The sequence below is a fragment of the Echinops telfairi genome, unplaced genomic scaffold (assembly GCF_000313985.2).
Source record: "Echinops telfairi isolate 266 unplaced genomic scaffold, ASM31398v2 ScPeMD7_18;HRSCAF=68, whole genome shotgun sequence".
Taxonomy (NCBI): Eukaryota; Metazoa; Chordata; class Mammalia; order Afrosoricida; family Tenrecidae; genus Echinops; species Echinops telfairi.
This window is the reverse complement of record NW_022103915.1, coordinates 79689549-79707478: the sequence shown is the minus strand read 5'-3', so window position 1 is coordinate 79707478 and position 17930 is coordinate 79689549. Positions and strand designations below refer to the sequence as shown.

Sequence of the window (17930 nt, the reverse complement as noted above, 5' to 3'; positions counted from 1 at the left end):
GTGTGAGTGTTGCTGTCTCTCATCTAGATGGCTGCTTGTTTATCTTCAGGTCTTTAAGACTTCAGGTGTTATATCTTTTGGTAGCTGGGCACCATCAGCTTTCTTCACCATATTTGCTTGTGCACCAATTGTCTTCAGTGATTGTGCCAGACTGCCGAAATTTTAGAACAAAGTGTTCTTGTGATGAGGGAGTACTTATGCAGGGGCCCACTGTCCATCTGTTTTCTTAATGTACATAAATCTATTTTCCCCTCATCGTATATAAATATATTTACATCTTTATATGCCTGTATTTAAATCTCTATGACTACCCTTTGCCTCCTAGTTCTTTCCTCTATTTCTTTGTACATTCCCCTTGTCCCACTATCATGTTCTGCCTTCATCTGGGTTTCAGGAATTCCTCTTGGTTACATTGCCCTTGATCCAGCCCTGCCAAACCTTCCATACCCTCCTTGCCACTGATTTTGGATCACTTGTTGTTCCCTTATCCCTGGGCTTGTTAACACCCACTTCCTTTCCCCCACCTCCCCTACTCCCATGTACCCCAGGAACTGTCACCCCATTGTTCTCTCTTCTGGCTTGTTTATTCCGCCTACCCCTTCCAGGTAAACATGTTATGTACCATCACAAGACTGAGTACAACAAAGCAACAACAGAAAGTAAAACAATAGCTACAACAACAACACACACACACAAACTGTATAAATAGTTCAGGGTCTATTTGTTGTGGATTGGATGACATTTCTGTAACAAACTGCAAGATGCAAATGGGCATGTCCTTGCTTGAGGAAAGTAATGATAGCTTGAAGCACTTAATGGTGAAGATAAATACTACATGATTTACAATGAATTACATTCAAGATAAAGGAAACAAAAAGTATTTTCAAATGGACCAATGAGAAACATTATGATCAGTGGGGGAATTATGGAAGTTGTCAAGGATTTCATTTTACTAGGATCAACAAGCAATGCACTGGTAGCAGTAATTTTTAAAAATCAGACCATATTGTAGTGGGGAAATCTCTTGCAAAACACTTCTTTAAAATGTTCAAAAGTGAAGATGTCACACGCCTTACATGCATGTGGAAGCTTGGCAATGAGTAAAACAGCTGGGGATGGACTGGTGCATCTGAATTACGGCTTCAGAGAAGACTATTTAACACACCAAAGACTGTGAGAAGAACGAGAAAATTTGCTTGGAAGATGTACAATCAGAGTGCACTTCATCTGTGAGTACGGCGACTAGTTGTCTGGCACACTTTAGACTTGTTGATAGGAGGTTGTAGCCTCTAGAGAAAGATTGTCTACTTAGTCAAAGAAGGTCAAATAAAAAGAGGAACACCCTCGATGAGACACATAGACATAGTGGCAGTTACAGTGTGCTCGACTATTAAACCAACTGTGCCAATGGTACCGGGTTTGGAAGTGCTTTGTTCTGTTTTACATAGATCAGTTATGCATTGGGAAAAACTTGACAACACTTCACAATGACTGTGGAATTATACATCCTGCTGTTAAAGACATTCACTTGTTGTATTTCTATTATAGCAGTACTAAATAACTACAACAGCAATTAGTGGTAAGAAGTCAAAGCGTTGTGCTAAAAACTACCTTCGCTGTGGATGTGGTTTTGTAATTGGCTGAGTTTTGAAGTGCCAACTCGATTACCTTGTAGTGGCTGTTGGTAGAATTGTGAACATCAAGTGCAATTTCATTCAGAGCTGATAAAAAGTGAGGAGGGCTATAGTGAAAATCTCTATTATCTCAGAGACTATATACAACATACACAAAGTTGCTGGAAATGTGGACAGTGAATGTATTTCTGTGAAACTTTGAAAGGAAATGATAAGAAGGTGATGGGGCAATTTAAGAAAGCCGATAGTTTCTATGCAATGGCACAGCCCATGTCTGAGATACATTTATATCTTTGGCAGAAAATAGAACTTGTGATAGAGTTAGATATCTGGCTGAGAAGATATCTAAGCAAGATTTTAAAGGGAATGATTTCTCTTTTCTGCTTACAGTAAAATGAACTGAAAAAATCAAAACAGAACTTAAAAGTTTTGGAAAATACTGTTGTACAAACCAAAAACATGATTCCTAGAATTTAACCCAAAGATATGAATCTGTATTCCTTGTTACTCTGACTGATGGGTCTAACCAAACTCAGTAGAAAATCCATCTGTTTAAACTAGCAAGAAAGAAAGGAAAGACAGAATATGATCTGCCACTCCATAGGCAGGAAACAGGTCAAAGGAACTACATATGTTGTCTTCCTAGGAAATAAAATACATAAAAGAGCTGCTAGGTTTCTCCAATGGGTAATACCTTGGTTCTTGGCTTCTTAGATGAGATGAAAGAATTCACATCGAGGCGCATATTGTAATCCAAGTGGCGCATTCTTCTGAAGTACAGGGCAAGTTTCAGGTTTCACAATCTCAGTGGGGTTCACAACTGGGAGCAAGCAACCTCATGGAAATGCAGAGCTGGTGGCAGGGTGGGGGATGGTGGTAATTGGGGATGGCAGGGACTAAGGGGTTGAGGGAACAAGGGGCAAGAGGGTGCAGACCCAGTGAGCAAGGGGGCCAGAGCGTGGGGCCAAGAGAGAGAGTCCCAGAACATGCTCTCTGCCTTTATTCTAGCCCAGCCGCTGGCTAGGGGAAGACATAGTGGGTGGTATTAGTTCACCCCATTGGCTGGGTTGAGACCACGTGAGTGGTGTCATGAGCCTGGGCCTAGTGGACCGCCCAGGTGAACCTCCCACCTGGCTCAGGGGCTTGAGTATGAGCATGCTCAGTTTGGGGTCTTCAAAGACATTTAATGGCTGCCGGATTTCTTTCCAACCTCCTCTATGGCTGCCTTTGCAGGCGTGGGAGGGACAGCCCCTTGTCCCTAAACTAGCTACCTAGCATTTCCCCAAGACATGTGGCTTTGGGGTCCACACCCTTCCTACTCTGTTGGGAGGGGCTGTCTGCTTAAGGGCCCACAGTGATGAGGTTGGGGTGATCCAGGAGCTGGTGATTTGGGGGTTGACATTCATGGCTTAAGGTCATTGGTAACCTGAAAACTTCTGGAAGAATCAAAACAGGTGAACAGTTTCGGTAAGGCTGGGGCAAAGCTGTGAGGTAGTAGTGCCTTTGGAAGTGTGGGTTAGGGTCACTGGATGGTTTGAAAAGAAATCTCAGATTGACAGGCACAGGTGCTAGTCTAAACACAGGAATCATGTGAAAGCATTTACTAACTTAAAGATTGTTGTGGGCCTACGGGAGGATTTTCTGTGGAGCACTTAGCTGTCTTGGGGTGGCGGTTAAACACCATCTTAAGACCATCTAAGGGTTCACAGGAGTACTTGTCTGTTTTCTTGGCTTCTTGGGGGTCTGGTTGCAATGGCTTCCAGGGTTTCACCCATGAATGGTGGATCCAAGCACTTTGCCCTCAAACTTTAAGGGCAGGGTGGGGGGAGAGGAGGTAGAGAGAATTATTGGGAAAGGACCCTTCCACACGGGCTAGAGCTGGGATTGGGGGAACCGTCTTTCCAGGTTTTTATAAGAACTAGGTTTCTGAGAGCCAGCACGAGGGTGGTAGCTTTTTGTCCCCATGGGCCTAGATGAGCCCATACTGATGGAATGTCTCCTGGCACTGGGCTACTCTATGGCATATTGCTCTATTAAAGCTACCCGAGTCTATAGCTGGCTATGGTACAAGGAAAGGTCACCCAATAAAACTTCATAAGGGCTCATGTAGGCTGCCGTGGAGAAATGCTGAGACATAACAGAGCTATTGACAGTGCATCTTTGCTGTTCGTCTGGGTCTCTGGTGTCAGTTTCCTGAGGGATAGCTGTAAGTGTTGGTTAATTCTCTCTCCCTGCCCTGAGGACTGCGGCCCTCTGGAACAGTGAAGACAATTAGTTATTGCTAAGTGTTGAGAGACTTCCTGAGTGATTTGGGAGATGAAAACCGGCCTGTTATCACTTTTCAGTGATTTGGGAAGCCCAAATCAAGGAATTACTTCCTGAAGTAGCCTTTCAGACACTTCATGAGCCTTTTCAGTGCAAGTGGGATATGCTTCAATCCACCTGGTAAAGGTGTCTATGAACACTAGAAGAGATGTGAATCCTTGGATGGCTGGAGCCTGGGTAAAATCTATCTGCCAGTCTTCCCCAGGGTAGAATCCCTTGTGCTGGGCAGGCTGAGCAAGGTGACTTCTAAGTGTCCCTTGGGGACTGCTGGTCTGGCAGGTGGGAGAGTGAGAGTTTACTGACCTGATAGTCCAGGTTAACTTGGCCCCACAGAGTGAGCAGGGTCAAGGAGGGTTTATGGCTCAGATGGGTGGTGTCGTGGAAAGCTTTTACAACTTTCCACTGTAGCTTTTATGGCAATAGGAGTTTGTTGTTTTTCTCCCACCATTCATCGGGTTGAAGGCAGAATTCCTGAGTTTAAGTTTGTTCCACTTCTGAAGAGTAATCTGGAAGAGGAAGCTGGTCAGGGAATTAAGGCATTTATGAAGGTTAGGGGGCTCATGCCCAGGGCTGCCTGTCAAGCTGCCCTGTCAGCTGCTTGGTTGCCCACGGCGACCCCTGAGTCATCCTTCTGGTGCCCTCGGCAGTGCACTGCCACTTTAGAGGTTTTTGGACAGCCTCTAAGAGTGCACTGACTTGGTTCCCATACTTAATGGGGCTCCTCTGAGTAGTGAGTTATCCTTTTTCCTGCCATATTGAAGAGTGTGCACTGAGAATGAAAACCCCATTTTTTGAATCTATGTACAGAGTAAATTTCTTTCCCTCTGCTAGCTCCAGGCCCTGGGACAAAGCTATGAGTTCAGCCAGCTGGGATGAAGTACCAGTGGCAGGACATTGGCTTCAATGACTTGGGTCGAGGGATACAATGGCATCACTGCACACTCCATTGGTCACAAAGCTGCTAAAGCCAGTAGTTGGTCTTTAAAGCCTTCCTGAGGCAGGTTACTTGTAGACAGTAGTTCAAAGCAGGAAAGGAAGGGCTCAGAGTCCACCCCAGAGACAGGGAAAAACACAGCTTGATGGAGAGCGCTTCAAATCTGAACGGTGATATCAGGTGATAGAACTTTCCCATTGTTCCTATGTGGGGCTTTACATCTCCTCTGCAGTAAAGAACATTTGGAAAGCTATCGGGGGACTAGGATGAGGCCTTATGATTATGTAGATGTATAGCTTAAACACTATATCTCAGCCTAGAAGAGCGGCTTTATATTCCGGGACTACTAGAAATAAATGAGAGAAGAAAAAGTTGCCCCAGAGACACCTTAAGCGTTCTATGAAGTGTTTGACTACAGGTTTTCCTGACACTCCCAGGATGGTGCAAGTGCATGGTGCCAGGATCCGGGGAAGGAGGTAAGGACAGACTAGGCATCCCAAGGATCTAGGAGGAAACTTAATGACCTGCTACATCTATGCTCATCCAAAGGCGCCAGACCAGTAACATTGATCTCCTTCTGCTGGGCCGCCCGGGCAGGGATGTTTCAATCCTCCGTTAGCAGCTGCACACTTGCCTGGGGGTGGGTTCCATCCAGGCTGCCTCCCATGGGACAGAGAACTGCCCAATGACCAGTCTGTTTGCAATGGTAGCATGAACCTCATGGAGGCCTATTCCAGTTAGGGCAATTCCTTGTCTAGTGACCCAGGCGAAGGAACACATGGCACCTGGTCCCTTGTTCGGGGATTTGGGAGGCAGTTGATGGGCATTGTTTAGCAATGGTGGCCAGTACCTGTGCATGCCTAACATTCTTCCTTCTCTCCTTCTGATCCTGGGTTCCCCACTCTTTGTCCCTATTGTCAAAGGCTGCATTGGCACTAGTGTCCATCTCTTCTAGGGTCACTCCTTCAGGCTTGTGCACTAACTTCTGGGGCTTTTTTTGGATGTCTGCCTGTGTGAGAACTTTGTCTCTGAGTAGGATTTGCACTTCATATGAATCTATGTCTATTGTGGTGTGATACCTTGGAACTTCTCTCAGCCATTCTAAGAAACTGTCATTAGGGTCTTTGGTTAATAGCTTCCATTAGAAACTTTCGATATAAACTTTCATTAGGGTCTTTGGTTAATATGGGACTTTCATTAGGTCTTTGGTTAATAGCTGTCACTGTACTGTAGTTTTTGGCCTTTTTCTGCCCTGACTTTAGTCCAGTTTTTATACACACCAAAAAGTGTCCCCACACCCACCTCTCATTGGGATCATTATAATCCCAGGTTGGGTCAGTTGGAGGCAACCTGTTGCTCCTATTAGATACTTTTCATTCATCACATGTAAACCCTCTGCAAACTTCCTCACTCCCTTCAGCACTTGCTCTTTCTCAAAGTCTGCCATAGTCTGTTCCAGAATCATTATTACATCCTTCCAAGCCAAGTCCTAGGCTAGGGTGAGGGAATGAAAGGTCTCTATATACTGTTCTGGACTCTCTGAAAACTTCCTAGGTCACTCTTAATGTGCTTGAGTTCAATTAAGGTGAAAGGCTTGTGAATTGCCAGGCACCAAATTTCCCAGATGCCTCTATTAAGGGTAGGACTTTGACAGGGGCATCTTTGCCCTCAGCTTCTACAGGTGCAGGGACCAAAGGTGGTGTGGCTTGGCAGGGAGTACAGGGCCATTCAGCTTCAGAGCCCCTTAGAGGGTCCTTGGTACACTTGGAACAAAGGCCTTTGCTGCTTCTCAACAGAAAAATGCTTTAACATAAGGGAACTCCGCCCACGTCCCCATCGCTTTGCAGAAACCTTCCAGCTGAATCAGGGTCAGGAGGGAAAGTGTGTCATTCTTCCACCAGGATTCCCCAGCACCTAGAATGTACTAAGGCCAGAGGTTGTTACAGAAAGATATTAGCTTCCATTTATTTAGTGTCGGTGGGTCAGCTCTATGCCAATTAGACAGGATATAATGCAATGCTGTTCCCTTGGGGACAGATCCTTCATTGCCCATCCAGAAAACAAAAACAGCAGGAAGATTAAAGAGCCAAGTGCACTGGGGTCTGAGCTTGAAGTCCCAGCATGCACCACACCTAAGACAGTATGAAATTTGAGTCCCAAACAGGAGCCCCTGCTCAACAGAGTGGGTCTGGGGGCCTGTCTCTCCTGATGAACTGGGCCCTGATCCTTTTCTAGACAGTAAGAAAGACATTGTAGGCCCCCAGGTTGGGTGACCTCAAAGACCAACAGAGGGGTGACTGGGATAAGTAATTCACCTGAACCTCCAATGGTGGGACCACTGCTTGGAGGTGCCTCACCCTTGCCTTCAAAGGCAACCACTGGATTATGAGTGGCTTTTCCCCAACCTTTGAAGGGGACGAGAGACCTGTCAATTAGATCAGTGTACTTTCAGCCACTCTAGGGAAACTGGTATCCTTGGCTGGAAACAAACTGTCACAGTGGAACTGCACCAGGAATGTAAATGGTCCGGAGGTCAGAAATTGAAGGCAAGGAGACAGTTGTGCTGCCTTTCAAAGCAGCAGGCTTAGCAGTTACTTCAATGTCCTTGCTTTCAAATGCTTTTTGGCAAAGCTTGGCCAGAGGGAAAACCAACCAGTTGGAGAACCAAACTACAAACTAGCAGAAAACCAAGGCCAAACACCAAAAGAGGACCACGCTACTTGCTTGTGAATAGGAGCGAACAGTTCAGAGGCATACGTGGGAAAGGCCAGGCCAAAAACCGTGGGAACCGGGTGGGGCCAAAGACTGTGGGAACTAGGCTGGGCTAGCCCCAAAGTCCCCAACCCTCACCCCCCACTTGGTTGGAGCACTGGATGCCCACTTGGTGAGGTCGGCATAAGACCACGTGTTCAGTTACCCTGAAACAAAATGGTGGATACTGCGAGGCTCCATCTTGGTGAGCTTGGTAGAGTCACGTGTTCAGCTACCATGCAAGAAATGGCTGAGTCAGCGGCCAAAGGGCAGAAAACATGGGGAACCAGCATACTGAAGAGAGACCAATGGATTTATACTAGTGGCAATTTGTTGGCAGGGACAGGGAGCAAAGCACTGGAAAGCAAAAAGGCTTTTGGGACCAGAGCTCCCCAAAACTCTACACAGCAGTCTCCTGGTTGCATCACAGGGAGGCTTAGGGAAACAGGGAGGCACCCGTTAGAGCCGACACCCTGAATTTGGACTTCTAAACTGTAAGAAAATCAATTTATATTTGTTAAAGTTATTCACTTATGGGATTTCTATTATAGCAGCACTAAAAACCTAATAATGTTTTCAGTAGCGGTCCCCACAAAAGTGTGTAGCTTATTTATTTTTCATAGTCTTTGACTTATGAACATTTTCAGATATAGTGCACAAAAAAATGAAATAGACTGTCTACTTCTGAGGAGCTAGCCAATAAAAATCTTATAAATATCAACAAAATATTGTCATAACTAGTCATAAAAGAAAATATACCTCTCAGGTTGGAAAGCAATGAAGTACAACTGAGGAAGACTTGCCTTTCAGAATGAGTGAACCATACTGATGTGGATGCAGTAAAGGCTTTAGGACATATGTTTGCTGTTGAGACTCAAAATGAGAAGAAGCACCCTCAAATACTCATTGCTAATCATAATGTGTAATGTAAAATATGAAGCTAGAAAAATCAGAAGCCATAAAAAGTTGAAATGGAGCACATAAAGATTAATATCCTAGGCATAAGTAGGCTGGAATGGATGGATATTGGCCATTTTGAATCAGACAACTATATGGTTTATTATGGCCGGAATTAAAATTTAAGAGAAATGGTATCACAATCAAATTTGGGGGGAAATAAAGTTCTTTCATGAAATATAGTACTCTTCTTAAGATAACATCTATACACTCAAAGAATTTCTCCAGTGTCTTAAGTCTGAAATTGGCTAAACATGCAATTGATATACATTGATAATTATTGGTGATTGAAATGGTAAAGTTATAAAAAATGAACAAAGTAGCAGTACTTGGAAAATATGGCCTTGGTGATAGAAGTAAAACTGGAGATCACATGATAGAAATCTTCAAGACCCATGACTGTTTTTCACAAATACCTTTGCTACCACTACACAAAAGGCTACTATCCTGGTGAATGTCTCTGGTCGCATACATACAAAGCAACAAAGTAAGAGAGCTCAATATCAACAGTTGAAACCATGCCAGGGACATAGATCATTATTTGCTCATATGTAAGTTCAGGTTGAAGCTAAAATAAATCAAATCAAGTCCATGAGAGTCAAATAGAGCCTGGAGTACATATTGCACAAATTTCAAGACCATCTGAAGAAAAGATCTGATATGGTGAACACTAATGAAAAATACTTGATGAGCTAGGTTATGAGATCAAGAATGGCATACAGAAAGAAAGCAAAAGGCTATTAAGGCCATTAAAAAGACAAAAAATAAAGAAAAAACCAAAGTAGATGTCAGAAGAGACTCTGAAACTTGCTCATAATCATGGGATAGCTAAGGCAAGTGGAAGAAATGATGGAATAATAGAGCCAAAAAGAAAATTTCAAAGTGCAGCTTGGAAAGAAAGAGAAATATGCAAAGACCTAGGGTTAGGAAACCCCAAAAGAAGAATACTCTCAACATATCTTAAACTGAAATAACTAATGACAAAAGTCAAACCTTGGGTTGCAATATTGAAAGAGTCTATAGGCAAAATAGGAATCAAAAGAAGGTGTAAAGAATAGAGTCACTGTACCTAAAAGAAGTAGTCAACCATCAGCCATTTTAAGAGATCTCATTTGATTAAGAACCAAGGATACTGAAGGAAGAAATCCAAATTGCACTAAAGGCATTAGCCAGAAACAAGCCTCCATGAAGTGATGGAACTGAAATATTTCACCAAGCTGGTGAAGCACTGGAAGCATTCACTAGTCTCTGCAATACATTTAGAAGACAACTACCTGGCTAATGGCCTGGAAGGTATCCATATTTGTACCCATTCCAAAAAATGTAAGACAATATAATACACAAAGTGTAGAGAAATATCATTAGAATTACATGCATGTAAAATTGTCCTGAAGTTTATTGAACGATGGTTGCAGCACTACATTGTCAGGGAATTGCCAGGAATTCAGATGAGGTTTAGAAGAGGACATGAAATCGGGAATAGCATTGCCACTGTCAGATGGATTCTGGCTGCAAGCTCATGTGGAACCTGAACATGGATCAAGAGGCAATGTTTGAATAGAACAAAGTAATAATATGAGGTTCAAAATCAGGAAAGATGTGCATCAGGGCTGCATGCTTTTGCCCTACTTACTCATTCTGTACGCTGAGTAAATGACCAGACAACTGGACCATAGGAAGAATGTGGCATTGGGGTTGGAGCAAAGCTCATTCACAATCTTGGATATGCAGATGGCACAGCCTTGCTTGCTGACATCTAGAGGGAATTGATGCGTTTGTTGATGAATATTAAGGATTTCAGCCTTCAATATGTTATAACAATGTAAAGAAAACCCAAGTCCTCACAAATAGAATCACCCTCACAAATGGACATCACAACTGGGAATCATGTTAAATGGAGAAAGGTTTGAAGTTATCAAGGACTTTATTTTGCTCATAGAAGCAGCACTCGAGAGATCCAAGGACACATTCATTGGTTTAAATCGGCTGCACAAGTCCTCTTGCAAGTGTTGAAAAGCAAGTAGGTTACTTTCAGGAATAAGGTGTACCTGATCTGAGCCATGTTATTTTTGATTGCCTAATACGCATGAGAAAGTTGGACATTTAACAAAGAAGACCTAAGAGGTGATATATTTGAATTACGATTTGGTTAGACAACATTGAAAAATCCCGTCAAAAGAATGAGTACATTTGATTTGGAAGTAGACAGAATGCTTCTTAGAAGCAAGAATGGTGAAACCTTACCCCATGTACTTCGGCAATGCTATCAGGTCCCTAAGAAAGGACATCCTGCGTGGTAAAGTAGAATGGCAGTTGAAATGAAGATCCTCAGGAGCTGGATTTACAGAAGGTCTGCAAACAGGCTCAAAGGGGACAGCTGGGAGGATGGCACAGAACATGCAGTGCTTTGTTCTTTCATACGTAGGGTTGCTATGAGTCAGAATAGGCTCACCGGCACCTACCAACAAATAACCAAGAAATTAGTAGTGATTGTTTCGTAATATAATGTAACGTAATGTAATATAACATATGACACAATTCATTAATTTTGTGCAGTTGCCTTCTATGATTACTTTTAAATCAGTGTAAAACAAATAAAAGACCAGGAAGAAAGAAAAATAGCTGCCATCTTGGGAACTCATTAAAAATTACCCTATGTGTGATTTCTCACAGTATAAATATGCTCCATAGAGTTTTCTGTGTCTGATTTTTCGGGAGTTGAACTGGGCTTTTCTTCAAAGTTAGTTGCCCTGGGTAGACTTGAATATAAAACTTTTAGTTACTAAATAGCTTGGGTGTTAGCTATTTGTATCAAAGAATACAAAGTAATAGGAATTAATATTTCTACTAACTTATTTTATCATGACCATGTTCTAGGTTATGATGGTTAATTTTATAAATCATGGTGGTTGGATTATAGTGCCAGTTTGGCCAAACATTAGTCCAGACTTTGCTGGGAAGAAGTTTCATTTATACGATCAACAGTTGCCATAAGTTGACTTTAAATTTTTTAAAAAGAGTATTTTGGAAAATGTTGGTGAATCTTTTCCAATCAATTGAAGACATAAAGAACACTCTCATCAACAACTGTTCATTATAGTTGTATTTACTGATAACATTATAGAGATTCTTAGGGGTTTGAAATAGTATCTTACTATGGTTTTGTTGTATATTTATTTCTCTCCTGATTAGTGAAGATGAGCACCTTTTCATGTGACTCATTTATATATCTCCTTTATGGAAATATCTATTAAAATAGTTTGTATATTTCTCAAAGTGAGTTATCTCTTATTATCTGTAAACATTTGATTTGTGCACTGGTGAATATGTGTGGTTATAATTAATTGAAAAACCAGCTTGATTTTTCAAATGGCAGGAATGTTCTTCATTTTTAAAGCTACTAAAAGTACAACAAAATAGTTTGCTAATATTTAGAAGAGAAATAATGGGTGAAAATGTATATACCACATGTTAATTCATATTAATAAATGTTCTCTATTGATTTATATAAAGATCAACTAGGTGAATAGTATCTGGCATATCTATATTTCACTTTGTCATTTAACAATTCAAACATACATGTTCAGGAAACTGCATGCAGAAGTGTCATCAATATGGCACAAGAAGAGCAAGCTTTCTAGGTGTGCAGCATGTGCAGTCTCATGGGACTCTACATGAGGAAGCGCCCTGGGGTTGGTTTCACGCTTTGGTATTGCTGTCGCTGTCTTAAAATTCTTAATAACCTTTCAACAAAGGTCCTGACTTTTCCATGTATATTGGGTCCGTTTAATCATGTAGCAGATCTTGTCCACAATAAATAGAGGAACTATGTTTCAAACACAAGTAAGTGTGGTATAAAAACAAAACTATAGTACCTAAGCTCAAGATACATATAGTGATTTTAACATATGTTGAACCTAATTTACTTTACATTGTATTTCACCTTGAAAGTTTACCTTCAACAAAATGTAAATAAGTTGATATCTGTTGTGAGTTCCTTATCCATTTTTATGTTTAATCTACAAAGAGCCATTGTCACAGAATAAATTAAGAGTTGGAAAAGTTAATTAAATTTTAATTTAAATAACTTTTCTAACTCTTTGAGACAAAATAACTATGTTTTCATTCCTCTTAATTGATTTTGATAATGGTAGTGGTATCTGAAGGAAGCAGTTTTATATTGAAATCAATACACTATATTTTAATTTTTTCATTTTAGAATCACTATGATAAAAATATATCATAAAATTACAATTTGAAGTACTACTCTGATACAAAATTAAAGAATGTTTATATGGAATCTTAAAAACTTTTCAAATTTCACTTGATAAGCTTATTAATAACAATACTTCCTAGAGATTAAGGTCTTATTTTAGTAAACTTGACTTAGACCATGATCTGTTGGCCAAACCTGATGTGGTAATATATACAGTGAAATTCTAGCTCGCAGCTTGCAGTGTTTTAGTTTTCCCCCCATGTCTAATTCTGCAATGACTGGCCTTATTACAGTTCCTCAATATTCTCAACGTATTGATATACTTTAGATAGTGGAATTGATTTTTAGCAGCCAATCTTTCTTTTTCTTACATTATTTATTAGTTCACGAAGTTGAAATGAGAGAAACTCCTTTCACTTGACTTGTACACAGACTAACCTCATTTTCATGACATTGTACAGTATAATTTTGCTATTTTTTCATATGACTAATATATTGAGTATGAAGATTACTCATAATGAAAATTATGAATAAATAAAAACTCTAATAGTACAGAGTATTGGATTGCTAGGTACAGTTCATTGTGAGAAATGAAATCTATCAATAGTCAAGGCTAAAACTTGATTACTTTTCAAGATAAGAAATATAAAGTTAATTCTGGCTAGCATAAAAAATATGAATATATGTTTCCAAAAACTTTTCTAACAAAAGAAGCATTTACACAGATAAGATGATACAGAAAAAAATGAGGTAAGCGACAGACTTTATGATTTCAGAAAATAAAATATTAATTTAAAAATCATAAACCCTCAATATGTGTAATAAGTATAATATTCAATCAATTAATCTGCAGAGATTATGACTGTATTTACATAACCCTACAGCTAGAATATTCTTTAGAAATAATGATCTGTACTTTAGAAATATTATGAGGAGAGACTAGTGCTCTGAGACAGATGTCAGACTTGGGGAGGTAGAGTGTCAGAGAAAAAGAGATGAATGGGCACAACTGGGTTCAAACACAGTAGCAAGGGTGACCATGGTGTAGGACTGGGCCATGTTTTATTCTGCTGTAACCTAAGATCAGAGCAAACATGAAGGCACCTAACAACAACACACACATGTTTCTATTAAGGAAGCAATAGTCTCTGAAATTTCTTATGGAGGTAAATATGGAATGCCTCAAATAATGTTACATTTTTTCACTTGATTTTGAAAGATGCTGGTCAAGTCTCAATTCAGCTCCCAACAATCAGTGTGATGGTGGGTTTAATATAGATTGTTGTTGCTGTTAGTTCCCAGAGAGTCTGTTCCAACATAAGATAACCAGACGTATAGTAAAGCAAAGCATTTACTGGTCTCCTGAAGGCTATTAGATTTTAGCTGCAATGTCAACCCATCTCACTAAAGGCCTCTCTTGCCTTCTTATCAACCATAATAATAATTTTCTAGTCCCTAGTCTTTCCAGGTGATGTGTCCAAAGTAAAAGAGTTCAGTTTTGTTATTTTCATGGTTCATGAGCATTCTGGTTGTAGTTCTTATGTTATTTAGAATGTACATTGATGGAGCTAACTTCTATTTAAATCTTATCTCAGTCCACAAGAACTTATTTCCTTTTTATTTCTCAATGACTCAAAAGAACAATGAGATACCAGTACACATCTACTAGAAGAGATACAACTCTTTACCAGAAAAGAAAAAAAAAGGATAGTTTCAAATATTGCTGTGATTGTAAAATAGCAAGAAGTCATATTCATTGTTGTTTGAAATGGAAAATGGTACGAGCTCTTAGGAAGAAAGTTTGGAAATTTATTACTAATCTAAATATCCCTAGCATATACTCTAGCAATTTCACTTAGATCTTTACCCAAATATGTTAAAAAATTGTGCCAACAAGACACCTCTACATGGATACTTATAGTGCCTTTATAAATAATTTCAAAACTGATAGTAATATATGTACATCGATTGTATAATAAATAAATAAGCTTCTATCTACATAAATAATATACTATTATTTATTGGTGAAAATAAATCATTTACCAAGCCATGAAAATATAATGGGAGGAGGACCATCCAAAATGCATATTGCTAAGTGATAAAAGTTACTCTGCAAAGGATATACTATGTGATTCCAAATATGTGACATTGCAAACAAAGCAAAATTATGAAACATCAGTGGTTGTTACATGTTCAGTAAAGGGGAAAACATGAATAAGTGCAGCACAGGTAATTTTAAGGGGAATTAATTAGTCCATATGCCTTGGAGTTTACATGACATTTTTCAAAGCATAGTTATACAACACAAAGACTAAACTATAATGAAACCTATGGGCTTTAACCCACTGCCCTTGAGTTAATTACAACTTCTATTGACCCTATAGAATAGAGTAGAAATGTCCCCATAAGATTTCTGAGACTTGAAATCTTTATGGGAGTAGAAAGACATCCTCACCTGAAGAAGCTCCTGGGTTTGAATCACAGACCTGATAGTTAAAACTTAACACACTGCACAAATAAGGTTCTTCCTGGACTTTAGTTAATGATCATAAATGAGGATCAGTTCATTAGTGGTAGTAAGTGGATAACATTGATACAATATACTAAAAATAGGAGAAATTATGAAGGTTAATGCATATATATGAAAAGTCTATACTTTCTGTTCAATTATATGAAAACCTAAACTGGTCTAAAACAGATATCCAATTCTTTGTGTCTTTCCCAAATTGCTTTTCTTTAAAAGTCTTAATTTATAGTTAACATCTCCAGTGCCTCAGATAAAATTTAATCTTAAATCTTTAAAGTTCCCCTAAAATGAAATTATACTTAAAAATATAAATATTCTCTTACTTTCTGGTCATCACTTTCTCCTCGACTCTAGGTTTACCTGGTCAGAGTCTACAAACTATAGCAAACCATCTGTGCTTTGGCTAGAGACTTGGCTCTAGAGGGAAGCCTAAGGCTCAGATCCAGAGATCCTCTGCCAATACTCCCAGTGCTTCTCACACCCCAAACAGGACCGTGTAGTAATTCATCTCCGTCGTGCCATAGTACTGGAGCAGGATCCTACTGTGAGTATCTACATTTGGCCAGGGATTCTTAGGAAAAAAAAGGATATTGAGCACAATCTTATACAGTTGAGCAACCAGCTTAAATATGGAATGATTAGACAGATGTTGCATAGCAAACTCTTGCTGACAGCTGTATTGTGAATCAATCTTCCTTAGTACTACATAGCCATAGCCTGGCACAACCCATCCGAATTGAGTGTGTTTAAGATATGATCTTGTAATTTCTCATCAAACACATATTTACCAACTTCCTTCTACAGTTATGTCAGGCAGAAAAGTACATTCTGATTTTTTGGTCCAGGTTAGGGGCCCAACCAGTCCATTTATGGCAGCCACAAAGCACCAATAGGGCTTTGAAAGGGCACTGCTCCCTAAATAGTTGTTATGGACACTTGCATTACCATTTTCATGGTCACTGCAGATGGTGAGCATCAGCATAGCATAACACATTGGTCAAATTATGCGACCAGTTCAGTTTACTATCAGTGGACCCAATACTGCTGCCTCTGTCTAGAGGTCCTAGTACATCTTTGCTACAACACTAGAGTGCTTACAGAAATATTACAGCATCCTAAATGGATGTGCTCATCAGGACCAAAAACGGATATTTTCTATCACTTCATATCTCTCATGCCATAATCTGTCATGTAAACAGAGATTTGCCCCTGCCAGCCACCCCTACCCTCCCCTCCACCCCATCCCCACTGAATTGCAATATTTATTCCTGAAGGTTTTAACTCTAGCCTGCTCCTCAGGTATCAGATCAGCCAGTACATCTTTCATGTACATCTTGAAGGAGGAAGCACTGGAAAACTGGGCAACAAAAATAACAAAAATGAGGCAGGATGAATTCGTGATTTCTAAATGCTGGGCAGCCACAGTGAGTAGAGTCAAGGGAATTTGGTTGGTAGGGAGGGAAGGAGAGAGTTGTGGCAAAAATGGAAACCACCACAGCTACCGCACCAGAGGACAAGCCAATGGCTAGAGAAGGCTGAGAATTCAATTTCTAAATACACACCTCACTCACAGAGATAGTTTGATTACAAAAACCAGATAAAAAAATTGTTGTTGTTAGGTTGACATGGAGTTGGTTATGACTTATAACAACCCTATGTAAAATTTAACCAAGCACCACCTGGTCCTACTCCACCTTCACAATTGTTCTTATGTTTGAGCCCACTGTTGCAATCACTGTGTCAGTCTATCTCTTGGGGGGCCTTCTTCATCTTGCTGTTCCTGCACTCTACCAAGCATGATGTTCTTCTTCAGAGACTGGTCTCTCCTGACAACATATACAAAGGATATAAGACTATTCTAAGGAGTGTTCTGGCTATAATTCTTACAGAATGGGTCTGTTTGTTCTTTTGACAATCCATGGTACTTTCAATATTCTTCAACAACATCATAGTCCAAATGCATAATTTTTTATTTGGTCTTCCTTATTTAAGGATATGAGGCATATGAGGCAATTGAAAATATCATGGCTTGCGAAGGGATCAATTATCGAGCATCAAAGAACAAAAAATCATATCATTGTGTGCTCACCTCCCCAATACAATCACTGAAGACAAATGGGTGCATAAGCAAATGTGCTGAAGAATGCTGATGGTGCCCAGCTATCAAAAGATATAGCATCTGGGATCTTAAAGGCTTGAGGGTAAGCAAACAGCCATCTAGCTCAGAAGCAACAAAGCCCACACGAAAGAAACACACCAGCCTGCGTGATCATAAGGTGTCGAAGGGATCAGGTATCAGGCAACATCAGTACAAAAAAATCATATCATTGTGAATAAGGGGGATGTAGAGTGAAGACCCAAAGCCCATCTGTAGGCAATTGGACATCCCCTTACGGAAGGGTCACGGGGAGGAGTCAGGGTGCAGTGTAGCAATGATGAAACCTACAACTTTCCTCTAGTTCCTAAATGCTTCCTCCCCCCACCCCCCAACTATCATGATCCCAATTTTACCTTACAAATCTGGCTAGACCAGAGGATGTACACTGGTACAGATAGGAACTGGAAAAACAGGGAATCCAGGGCAGA

The 17930-nt window shown here is 40.3% G+C and overlaps 1 pseudogene; it reads right to left on the bottom strand.

Annotated features, from left to right (window-relative positions):
• Window positions 1-15677: 15677 nt before the first annotated feature.
• Window positions 15678-17930, bottom strand: part of LOC101644733 — an 18000-nt pseudogene continuing 15747 nt past the window's right edge.